Source organism: Oncorhynchus mykiss, chromosome 17 (genome assembly GCF_057628025.1).
Source record: "Oncorhynchus mykiss isolate SJ-2025 chromosome 17, ASM5762802v1, whole genome shotgun sequence".
In the NCBI taxonomy this organism is placed as follows: domain Eukaryota; kingdom Metazoa; phylum Chordata; class Actinopteri; order Salmoniformes; family Salmonidae; genus Oncorhynchus; species Oncorhynchus mykiss.
In genome coordinates this window covers 4,176,021-4,188,987 of record NC_143038.1, presented here as the reverse complement: position 1 = coordinate 4,188,987, position 12,967 = coordinate 4,176,021, and the positions used below count along the sequence as shown (strand labels likewise).

The following is a 12,967-nucleotide window of genomic DNA, read 5'->3' as shown; positions in this document are numbered from 1 at the left end:
GGCCACCAGTCATGCAGACAGCCAGGCAGGCAGTCAGGGATCAGGTTAGGTTGAGGCCACGTCCAATGACCTGCCTGTGTCCCAAATGGCACCCTATTCCCTACAGTATATAGTTCACTAACTTTGATCAGTGCCCATAGGGCTCTAGTCAAAAGTAGTGCACTATCTCTAGGGATAGGGTGCCCCTGTCTCCTGCCATCAGGGCCACTGACATTTGACTCAGGCATCCCTGACTTCCTCCCTCTCTCCCTCTGACTGACTGCAGCACCTGCTGCGACCAATCCACCCGCATCACATTACCCTCTGGGCCAGCTACATTGGCCATTTTGTTTCCTAAGCACAACAACAGTAGTTCCCAGAAGTATTGAAATGTGCAAGAAAGGCAGAAGAGAAGAGAAGAGTGGAAAAGGTTGAGGTCAGTTGAGCAGTCAAGAGTCCTTAGATCCCCTGTAGGCTACTGTCTAATGTGATGGTGGTCTGGTGAGCAGAATACAAAAGGACGCTGTTCTTAACACCACCGCAGTTGGGCTGTGATAAAGGAGACGGGTGCTGTGAGGGATTGGGAGTGCTGTGATATCTGGTGTTGGGGTCGTTTGGTAGGCTGTTCACCTGTTTATGGCAGGTTATTGTTATGTTGTGTATGGTAATTTGTTATTGGTCAGTGCATAATGGATAACAATACATCGGTGGTGGGCTGCTGGAAAATGGTGTGCATTAGTCACTATGCCTTTTATCAGACAGGCCCCATTCTCTCATGACAGTTTATCTACCCTGTAGGACAAAGACAAACGCTAGACATGTGTCGGCATCATGCCCCCCCCCCCCCCCCCCCACACACACGTTGTCAACATACGTCCATTCAAACCAAATTAAATCACATGTAATTGATTTAGCAGATGTTATTGCGGGTGTAGCGAAATGCTTGTGTTCCTAGTTCCAACAGAGCAGTAGCATCTAACAATTCACAACAATACACACAAATCTAAAAGTAAAAGACTGAAATTAAGAAATATATAAATATCAGGATGAGCAATGTCGGAGTAGCATTGACTAAATACAGTAGAATAGAAGACAGTATATACATATGAGATGAGTAAATCAGTATGTAAACATTATTAAAGTGACCAGTAATTCCATGCCTATGTCTACAGGGCAGCAGCCTCTAAGGTGCAAGGTTGAGTAGCCGGGTGGTAGCCAGCTATCGATGGCTATATAACAGTCTGATAGACTTGAGATAGAAGCTGTTTTTCAGTCTCTCTGTCCTAGCTTTGATGCACTTGCACTGACCTCGCATTCTGGATGATAGCGGGGTGAACACGCCGTGGCTCGGGTGGTTGTTGTCCTTGATGATATTTTTGGCCTTCCTGTGACATCGGGTGCTGTAGGTGTCCTGGAGCGCAGGCAGTGTGCCCCCAGTGATGCGTTGGGCAGACCGTACCACCCTCTGGAGAGACCTGTGGTTGCGGGCGGAGCAGTTGCCATACCAGGCAGTCATACAGCCCGTCAGGATGCTTTCAATTGTGCATCTGTAAAAGTTTCTGAGGGTTTTAGGGGCCAAGCCAAATTTCTTCAGCCTCATGTGTCTGTCTGTGTGGGTAGACCATTTCAGATTGTCAGTAATGTGTACGCCGAGGAACTTTAAGCTTTCCAACTTCTCCACTGTGGTCCTGTCAATTTGGATGGGGCGCACACTCTCTACTGTACCCTGAAGTCCACAATCAGTTCCTTTGTTTTGTTGGCGTTGAGAGAGTGGTTATTTTCCTGGCCACAGGGCCCTCACCTCCTCCCTGTAGGCTGTCTCGACACTGTTGGTAATCAGGCCTACTACTGCTGTGTCGTCTTCAAACTTGATGATTGAGTTGGAGGCGTGCTTGGCCACACAGTCATGGGTGAACAGGGAGTACAGCAGGGGGCTGGGCACGCACCCTTGTGGGACCTCTGTGTTGAAGATCAGCAAAGTGGAGGTGTTGTTTCCTACCTTCACCACCTGGGGGCGGCCCGTCAGGAAGTCCAGGACCCAGTTGCACAGGGTGGGGTTCAGACCCAGGGCCCCAAGCTTAATGATGAGCTTGGAGGGTACTATGGTGTTGAAGGCTGAGCTATAGTCAATGAACAGCATTCTGATGTAGGCATTCCTCTTGTCCAGATGGGATAGGGCAGTGTTTAGTGCGATGAGGATCACACCCATCTGTGAATCTATTGAGGCGATAAGCAAATTCAAATGGGTCTAGGGTGTCAGGTAAAGTAAAGTTGATATAGTCCTTAACTAGCCTCTCAAAGCACTTCATGATGACAGAAGTGAGTGCTACGGGGCGGTTGTCATTTAGTTCAGTTACCTTTGCTTTCTTGGGTACAGGAACAAGTGTGGACATCTTGAAGCAAGTGGGGACAGCAGACTGGCATAGGGAGAGAGTGAATATGTCCAACAGCTGGTCTGCGCATGCTCTGAGGACGTGGCTGGGGATGCAGTCTGGGCCGGCAGCCTTGTGAGTTTTTTCTATTACATTTTTATTTAACCTTTATTGAACTAGGCAAGCCAGTTATTATTTACAATGACGGCCTAACCCGGCCAAATCCTAACCCGGACAACGCTGGGCCAATTTTGCACTGCCCTATGGGACTCCCAATCACGACCGGTTGTGATACAGCCTGGAATCAAACCAGGATCTGTAGTGACGCCTCTAGCACTGAGATGCAGTATCTTAATCCTTGATCCAGCAGCATACCACCCTGCATACCACTGCTGGCTTGCTTCTGAAGCTAAGCAGGGTTGGTCCTGGTCAGTTCCTGGATGGGAGACCAGATGCTGCTGGAAGTGGTGTTGGAGGGCCAGTGGGAAGCACTCTTTCCTCTGGTCTAAATATAACCCAAATTGGGGACATTGCCCTGTGTAGGGTGCTGTCTTTCGGATGGGACGTTAAACGGGTTTCCTGACTCTCTGAGGTCATTAAAGATACCATGGCACTTATTGTAAGAGTAGGGGTGTTAACCCCGGTGTCCTGGCTAAATTCCCAATCTGGCCCTCAAACCATCACGGTCACCTAATAATCCCCAGTTTACAATTGGCTCATTCATCCCCCTCCTCTCCCCTGTAACTATTCCCCAGGTCGTTGCTGCAAATGAGAACCTGTTCTCAGTCAACTTACCTGGTAAAATAACGGACAAATAAAATTAGACCACTGCGCCACTCGGGAGCCCCTAACATGCTTAAAATGTCTTACGTCTGCCATGGAGAATGAGAGCCCACAGTCCTTGGGATCGGGCCATGTCAATTGCACTGTGTTATCCTCAAAGCAAGCGCAGAAGGTGTTTAGCTTGTCTAGGATCAAGATGTTGGTGTCTGCGACTTGGATGGTTTTCCCTTTGTAATCCATGACTGTCTGTAGACCCTGCCACATACGTCTCGTGTCTGAGCAGTTGAATCGCAAGTCCACTTTGTCTCTGTACAGATGTTTTCCCTGTTTGATTGCCTTACGGAGGGAATAATTACACTGTTTGTATTCAACCATATTCCCAGTCACCTTGCCATAAGATAAATGCGGTGGTTCGCGTTTTCAGTTTTGCGCAAATGCTGCCATCTACCTAGGTTTCTGGTTTGGGTAGGTTTTATTAGTCACCGTGGGAACAACATCACCTATACACTTTATAATGGACTCAGTCACCATGTCCGTGTAAGTGTCAATGTTATTCTCAGAGGCTACAGGGAACATATGCCAGTCCGCGTGATCGAAACAATCTTGAAGCACGGATTCTGATTGGTCAGACCAGGGTTGAATAGACCTTAGCTTGGGTACTTCCTGTTTAAGTTTCTACCTATGGGAAGGGAGGATCAAAATGGAGTTGTGATCTGATTTGCCGAAGGGAGGGCGGGGCCTCGTAGGCATCTCGAAAAGGCGAGTAGAAGTGATCTAGTGTTTTCCCTAAGTCAGTGTGTTGATAGAACTTCGGTCGCGTTCTGGAGCAGCCTCTGGGATAAGTTATATTGCCCTGGGGGGTACGAATAAAGCATCCAATTCGGGAAGATTGTATTCCTGGTCATAATGCTGGTGAGTTACCGCCGCTCTGATATCCAAAAGTTATTTCCGGCTGTGTGTAATAACACAAAACATAAAAAATACTGTAAGATACTGCATATCTGTCGGCGCCATTGCTTGCAACATCACTTCCACATTGCAACACATCCAACCATCCTCCTAATTACTATGGTGATGTCAGAGATGTCAGAAGGAGCCGTCAGCTCCAGTACTATAAACCCAGCCATGATGAGGTCAGACATCATAAAGCTGGATATGTAAATGGCTACTCCAGAAGGTCAATGATACATCGTTCTCAATGGGGGAGGAATAGGTCAGGATTAGTCTTGAAGAGGAGGGTGTGACATTTCATTTGACTGTGTTGTTGAATTATTCTGTCACGCCCTGGCCATAGAGAGGCTTTTATTCTCTATTTTGGTTAGGCCAGGGTGTGACTAGGGTGGGCATTCTAGTTTCTTTATGTCTATGTTTTCTTTTCTTTGTGTTTGGCCGGGTTGCAACTATCTATCGTTGTCTCTGATTGAGAATCATACTTAGGTAGCCCTTTTTTCCTCCTGTCTTTGTGGGAAGTTGACTTTGTTCAGGGCACATAGCCTGTAGCTTCACGGTTGTTTTCTCATTTGTTGTTTTGTTGGCGTCATTTTCTATAATAAAAGAAAATGTGCGCTCACCACGCTGCGCCTTAGTCCACTTCCTTCAACAGCCGTGACATATTCAATTATTATTTAATTATCGCTGAAATGATACAATGCTAACAATCTTCGAATACGATAATTGAGACTAATTTTCCAGGGATGACAGTTACTTACTGGTACAGGGGCTAGCAGTTGACTTACTAGCCTATGGGACCCCCACATTTAATTTGATGCTATTGTTTTTCATGAACCTCAGCTTCCTTGAAGAGCACTTTAACCTGAATCGTCCTCAGCATCAACTCTATGCCCAATGTTTTCCAAGAGAGTTGACATGACGGGAGACACGACTGCATATAATTTCAATAAATCTAAGTGAGAGGGGAACCTTCCAAAAGAGAGAGGGCCAAATCTACACCTCCCTGGCGTCCTCTGATGGATGTGTCAGGAGGCTGAGCTCATTAAAATGTCTCTATGTCTGGATACCCTGTAACTCATTGTGGTATGTGTGTGTGCGCATGTGTGTGAGGACTGATTTGGAGCTCTCTGGGTGACAGTGAGATGTGATCTGTGGGTCTATACCTTACCACTGTCAGGCTACTGAGGATATGTGTGTGTGTGTGTGTGTGTGTGTGTGTGTGTGTGTGTGTGTGTGTGTGTGTGTGTGTGTGTGTGTGTGTGTGTGTGTGTGTGTGTGTGTGTGTGTGTGTTTCGGATGGCGGAGGGGGGTATGGTAGAAATGTGTACGTTTCTTAGAATGTGTGTGTGGTGGTGTGGTGGGGCTGAGGAGATGTTTCTGAAGGGGAGGGTTGTGTGGGTGGTTGTCCTCAACACAGAAAGATAGATGACTGACTATGGAAGCTTTACTTCTGCTCTGGTACACAAAAAAATAAAAAATCAACTTTTTTTTAAGTAACTCAGTCCAGCTTTCAACTCAATCTTGAAAGTTGTAATAGTAGAATGCACAAGGTGCAGTTTCAAAATTGGGTAGTGCATCATCAGTATTCCTCTTGTCATGTCAGTCATTGCAGACCCTAGAGAGCTATTTATAACTTGTCAGAGATGTCCAGATCAACTAGCCCATGTCTGCAAACGTGTTCTAGCTAGGTAATTTATGTTCGAGTAACTCAAATATCATGTGAATACACATTAGACAATGCAAAATGTGTAGAATTGCAGGAAATTAGCTTTAAACCTGCAAAAATCTTATCTCCGCCAGCAAGACTGGTTGTGAACAGTTTGTGTCATGAACAGTGCTTGTGCCTATAGAAATAGACAGGGTGCACGCATGCAGGGGGGGGGGGGGGGTGTTCCCCGGTGCTGAAAGGGGGGCCTGAGTGAAAACGTTTGGGGACCGCTGCCCTGATACATCCTGCTAGGCATGACACATCCACACACCACACAGCATGACACTAACTGCTCCTGTAAGTCTCTCTGGATAAGAACGTCTGCTGAATAACGCACATGTCTATGTCATGTAAATGTACCAACAGTATTGACACGACACAGCGCCTAAGCTCCTGAGTGGCGCAGCGGTCTAAGGCACTGCATCTCAGTGCAAGAGGCGTCACTACAGTCCCTGGATTGAATCCAGGCTGTATCACATCCGGCCGTGATTGGGAGTCCCATAGGGCGGTGCACAATTGGCCCAGCGTTGTCTGGGTTTGGCCGGGGTAAGCCGTCATTGCAAATAAGAATTTGTTCTTAATTGACTTGCCTAGTTAAATATGTATATATATATTTTTTTTAAACTAGATATCAATGTATCGACTACACAAGATGACCTGCATGACGGCATGTACGTGTGTGTGTCCTACCATGCTGTCTGTCTGTCTCACTGTGTGTGTCGGGGGCGGGGGGTTCAGGGGGAGGGTGTGTGTGTGTGTGTGTGTGTGTGTGTGTGTGTGTGTGTGTGTGTGTGTGTGTGTGTGTGTGTGTGTGTGTGTGTGTGTGTGTAATAACCCAGGATGACTCACATTTTCTTCTCACAACAATAAACAGAACTCCCCTTGGTGACAATATTTGCTCATATACCTGACAGAGAGAGGGAGAGAGATAGATAGATAGAGGGAATGAGAGAGAGAGAGAGAGAGAGAGAGAGAGAGAGAGAGAGAGTGAGTGATAACCCCCAGATGAAGAATGATCCGTCTCAGCCAGAGGGGACAGAGAGGGGAGCAGGGATTAGTGGTCACTCAGGTGAGGCGGAGGCGTACTGATGATGTCAGAGCAGCAGCCAAACAAGATTAACCTGAACTAGCAGAACAGCCACAGATCCACACAGATTCACCTGAACTAGCAGTAGAGCCACAGATCCACACAGATTAACCTGAAGTAGCAGTAGAGCCACAGATCCACACAGATTCTCCTGAACTAGCAGTAGAGCCTCAGATCCACACAGATTCACCTGGACTAGCAGTAGAGCCACAGATCCACACAGATTCTCCTGGACTAGCAGTAGAGCCACATATCCACACAGATTCTCCTGGACTAGCAGTAGAGCCTCAGATCCACACAGATTCACCTGGACTAGCAGTAGAGCCACAGATCCACACATATTCTCCTGGACTAGCAGTAGAGCCACAGATCCACACATATTCTCCTGGACTAGCAGTAGAGCCACAGATCCACACAGATTCTCCTGGACTAGCAGTAGAGTCACAGATCCACACAGATTCTCCTGGACTAGCAGTAGAGCCACAGATCCACACAGATTCTCCTGGACTAGCAGTAGAGCCACAGATCCACACAGATTATCCTGGACTAGCAGTAGAGCCACAGATCCACACAGATTCTCCTGGACTAGCAGTAGAGCCACAGATCCACACAGAATGCAGACGAGGGAATCTGCTACGCAGCTAGATTGTACGGTGCGGTCACGTCCTGACCTTAGTTCCTTTTTTATGTCTCTGTTTTAGGTTGGTCAAGGCGTGAGTTGGGGTTTTGTTCTATGTTTGTATTTCTATGTGTTTGGCCTGGTATGGTTCCCAATCAGAGGCGGCTGTCAATTGTTGTCTCTGATTGAGAACGATACTTAGGCAGCCTGGTTTCGCCCTTGAGTTGTGGGTAGTTGTTTTCTGTTTTGTGTGTATCACCTGACGGAACTGTTTCGTTCTCGTTATTCCTCGTTGTTATTTTGTTTAGTGTTCAGCTTTGATTAAATTTACAACATGAACACTTACCACGCTGCGCTTAGGTCTACTCCTTCTTCCATCCAACGAAAACCATTACAGGTGCCTTCAGAAAGTATTCAGACACCTTGACATTTTGTTACATTCATCCTTATTCTAAAATTGATTAAATAGTTATTTTCCCCTCATCAATCTACACACAATACTCCACAATGACAAAGAAAAACAGGTTTTTAGAATTGAAAATGAATGAAAATGTACATAAGTATAAGGATCCTTTACTCGGTACTTTGTTGAAGCATTTTTGCCAGTGATTACAGCATTGGTTATTCTTGGGTATGACGCTACAAGCTTGGCACATCTGTATTTGGGGAATGTCTCCCATTTTTCTCTGCAGATCCTCTCAAGCTCTGTCAAGTTGGATGGGGAGCGTTGCTGCACTGCTGTTTGCAAGTCGATCCGGAGATGTTTGATCGGGTTCAAGTACGGGCTCTGGCTGGGCCACTCAAGGACATTCAGAGACTTGTCCCGAAGCCACTCCTGTGTTGTCTTGGCTGTGTGCTTAGGGTCGTTTTCCTGTTGGAAGGTGAACCTTGACCCAGGTCTGTGGACCTGAGCACTCTGGAGCAGGTTTTCATCAAGGATCTCTCTGTACTTTTCTCAGTTCATCTTTGCCTCAATCCTGACTAGTTTCCCAGTCCCTGCCGCTGAAAAACAAATCCATAGCACGATGCTGCCACCACCATGCTTCACTGTACGGATGGTGCCAGGTTTCCTGCAGACTTGACGCTTGGCATTCAGGCCAAAGCGTTCAATCTTGGTTTCATCAGACCAGAGAATCTTGTTTCTCATGGTCTGAGAGTCTTTAGGTGCCTTTTGGCAAACTCCAAGAGGGCTGTCATGTGCCTTTTATTGAAGAGTGGCTTCTGTCTGGCCACTCTACCATTAAGGCCTGAATGGTGGAGTGCTTCAGAGATGGTTGTCCTTCTGGAAGGTTCTCCCATCTCCACAGAGGAACTCTGGAGCTCTGTCAGTGACCATCGGGTTCTTGGTCACCTCCCTGACCAAGGCAGGTCTGTGTGTGTATTTAAAAACATCGTACAGCGGTACAGAAATAATCTTAAGGTTTACTGTCTTTTAGTTCCCACGATTGCTCAGTTTTGCCGGGCGGCCAGCTCTAGGAAGAGTCTTTGTGGTTCCAAACTTCTTCCATTTAACAATGATGGAGGCCACTGTGTTCTTGGGGACCTTCAATGCTGCAGAAATGTTTTGGTAGCCTTCCCCAGATCTGTGCCTCGACACAATGCTGTTTCGGAGGTTTAAGGATATTTCCTTTGACCTCATGGCTTGGTTTTTCTATTTGTAGAGGTTCTAACAGTAGAACAGGAATGAATCCACCAGTCTGCCACAGATCTAGAGCTCATAGATTCTATTATTCTATAATATTTCACTCCAGAGGGTTATTCTGTCTGTTCAATTAGACAGGATAAATATACCCCTTCTCCCAGGACAATAACAGTCAAATAAACGAATTACATTTAAGTCGAGTATATTGCCAAATAAGATATTTGAGTATTTCAAATAAGGCATTATTATGGATGTTATTGTTGAATATTCTCAAGACTACATTATTTTCTTCTAATCACGTGTCAAGAAACATGTCTATGTGGTGTCTCTGAAAGGTGCACAACCAACCATAATAGTTCCTACACTATTTCCTCATTACAAAAGCATTAACAAGAAGTTGTACGTCTTGTAACATTGTCTGACCCTTGCTAGGAGAGCACTTATCGGCCCTCTCTTGAACGCAGCTCTCTCCAAGCCATCGTTCCTACACCATTGTCTAATTAGAAATGCATCAAGGAGAGGTTGTAAAGTGTGTAGGTCTGACCCTCAGAATAAGAGCTCTTATTGGCCCGCTCTTGAACGCAGCTCTCTCAGCTTCGCCTGACTGCAAGCCAGTCAGGTATTGATTTCTCATTGGTTGATTTGTTTAACCACCCAGAGACAGTTGTTATTGCCTTGTGAGGGAGTAAATTCTGCCTTAACTGCTGCTTGCTACTTCGATTGGGCATTTTACTCTTTACAATACCTGCATTTATTGGTTTGTGACAACAGAGAAGTACATTTCAATCCAGGCACTGTAGCTAAAAAATAGTTGAGTTTTGAACAAAATGACTGTATGAGGATATTGAAATATTAATCTCAGTTCACCCAAAACTAAAGTCTTGCGTAATTGGTCAGCTCCTCGATTGTAACGGTTTTCCTGTTGTGAAGGATAAGCGGACCAAAATGCAGCGTGGTGGTTATTCATGTTCTTTAATTTATAAAGACACTATACATGAAATAACTAAACAAAACAAGAAAAGTGAAAACCTAAACAGTCCTATCTGGTGCAAACACAGAGACATGAACAATCACCCACAAACACACAGTGAAACCCAGGCTACCTAAATATGGTTCCCAATCAGAGACAATGACTAACACCTGCCTCTGATTGAGAACCATATCAGGCCCGACATAGAAATAGACAAACAAGACATCCAACATAGAATGCCCACTCAGATCACACCCTGACCAACCAAAACGTAGAAACATACAAAGCAAACTATGGTCAGGGTGTGACAGTACCCCCCCCCCCCCGACCCCCCCCCTCCCCACTTCACCATAGTCTTAGTCCCCCACCTTGTCCGCTTCCGTGGCCTCCTAGCCACGGCGACCCTACTTAATGACCCCACTGGACTGAGGGGCAGCTCGGGACAGAGGGGCAGCTCGGGACAGAGGGGCAGCTCGGGACAGAGGGGCAGCTCGGGACAGAGGGGCAGCTCGGGACAGAGGGGCAGCTCGGGACAGAGGGACAGCTCGGGACAGAGGGGCAGCTGCTCGGGACAGAGGGGCAGCTGCTCGGGACAGAGGGGCAGCTGCTCGGGACAGAGGGGCAGCTGCTCGGGACAGAGGGGCAGCTGCTCGGGACAGAGGGGCAGCTGCTCGGGACAGAGGGGCAGCTGCTCTGGCGCCGCTGGGCTGAGGAGATCCGGCGCCTCTGGGCTGAGGGGCTCTGGCAGATCCTGGCTGGCTGGCAGTTCTGGCAGATCCTGGCTGGCTGGCAGTTCTGGCAGATCCTGGCTGACTGGCAGATCCTGGCTGAACGGCGGATCCTGGCTGAATAGCGGATCCTGGCTGACTGGCGGATCTGGAAGATCCTGGCTGACTGGCAGCTCTAGCTGCTCCATGCTGACTGGCTGCTCTGGCTGCTCCATGCTGACTGGCTGCTCTGGCTGCTCCATGCTGACTGGCGGCTCTGGCTGCTCCATGCTGACTGGCGGCTCTGGCTGCTCCATGCTGACTGGCGGCTCTGGCTGCTCCATGCTGACTGGCGGCTCTGGCTGCTCCATGCTGACTGGCGGCTCTGGCTGCTCCATGCTGACTGGCGGCTCTGGCTGCTCCATGCTGACTGGCGGCTCTGGCTGCTCCATGCTGACTGGCGGCTCTGGCTGCTCCATGCTGACTGGCGGCTCTGGCTGCTCCATGCTGACTGGCAGCTCTGGCGGCTCCATGCAGACTGGCAGCTCTGGCGGCTCCATGCAGACTGGCAGCTCTGGCGGCTCCATGCAGACTGGCAGCTCTGGCGGCTCCTTGCAGACTGGCAGCTCTGGCAGCTCCTTGCAGACTGGCAGCTCCTTGCAGACTGGCAGCTCCTTGCAGACTGGCAGCTCTGAACAGGCGGGAGAGTCCGGCAGCGCTGTAGAGGAGGAAGGCTCTGACTGCGCTGAACAGGCGGGAGACTCCGGCAGCGCTGTAGAGGAGGAAGACTCTGGCAGCGCTAGATAGGCGGGAGACTCCGGCAGCGCTGGAGAGGAGGAAGGCTCTGGCAGCGCTGGACAGGCGAGGCGCACTGTAGGCCTGATGCGTGGTGCTGGCACTGGTGGTACTGGGCCGAGAACACGCACAGGAAGCCTGGTGCGGGGAGCTGCCACCGGAGGGCTGGTGCGTGGAGGTGGTACTGGGTAGACCGGACCGTGCAGGCGCACTGGAGCTCTTGAGCACCGAGCCTGCCCAACCTTACCTGGTTGAATACTCCCGGTCGCCCTGCCAGTGCGGCGAGGTGGAATAGCCCGCACTGGGCTATGCAGGCGAACCGGGGACACCATGCGCAAGGCTGGTGCCATGTAATCTGGCCCAAGGAGACGCACTGGAGACCAGCTGCGTAGAGCCGGCTTCATGGCACTTGGCTCAATGCTCACTCTAGTCCGGCCGATACCCGGAGCTGGAATGTACCGCTCAGGGCTATGCACCCGCACTGGGGACACCGTGCGCTTCACAGCATAACACGGTGCCTGTCCGGTCTCTCTAGCCCCCCGGTAAGCACAGGAAGTTGGCGCACGTCTCCTACCTGGCTTTGCCACACTTCCTGTGTGCCCCCCCAAGACATTTTTGGGGCTGACTCTCGGGCTTCCTACCGCGCCGCCGTGCTTGTCTCTCCAACTACATTCTCCGATAACCTTCCACGCACTGCTCCATCGAATCCCAGGCGGGCTCCGGCACTCTCCCTGGGTCGACCGCCCACCTGTCTATCTCCTCCCAAGTAGTATAGTCCAAAACGTCCTCCCATGTCCATTCCTCTTTTTGCTGCTGTTGCCCGTTACCACGCCGCTTGGTCCTGTTGTGGTGGGTGATTCTGTAACGGTTTTCCTGTGAAGGATAAGCGGACCAAAATGCAGCGTGGTGGTTATTCATGTTCTTTAATTTATAAAGACACTATACATGAAATAACTAAACAAAACAAGAAAAGTGAAAACCTAAACAGTCCTATCTGGTGCAAACACAGAGACAGGAACAATCACCCACAAACACACAGTGAAACCCAGGCTACCTAAATATGGTTCCCAATCAGAGACAATGACTAACACCTGCCTCTGATTGAGAACCATATCAGGCCAGACATAGAAATAGACAAACAAGACATCCAACATAGAATGCCCACTCAGATCACACCCTGACCAACCAAAACATAGAAACATACAAAGCAAACTATGGTGACATCGATTAGGTTCTGGGTCCAGAAATGTTAAGAGAAGAGATTAAGAGATGCTAGAATGAGGAGCAGAACCGGAACAAGGAGCTCCACCCTCTCCCTTTGAAAGTTACAGGCAAGTCTATGGGCCGAATGACC

General features: G+C 48.7%; 1 long non-coding RNA gene across 1 annotated transcript in view; it reads left to right on the top strand.

Annotated features, from left to right (window-relative positions):
- The first annotated feature begins 285 nt into the window (after nt 1-285).
- LOC149975686 (uncharacterized) overlaps nt 286-12,967 on the top strand; it is a 52,645-nt gene continuing 39,963 nt past the window's right edge. Inside the window, exons 1-2 of the long non-coding RNA XR_016487695.1 lie at nt 286-415; nt 2,357-2,486. This is a non-coding gene — a long non-coding RNA (uncharacterized LOC149975686). The remainder of the gene's footprint in view (nt 416-2,356; nt 2,487-12,967) is intronic.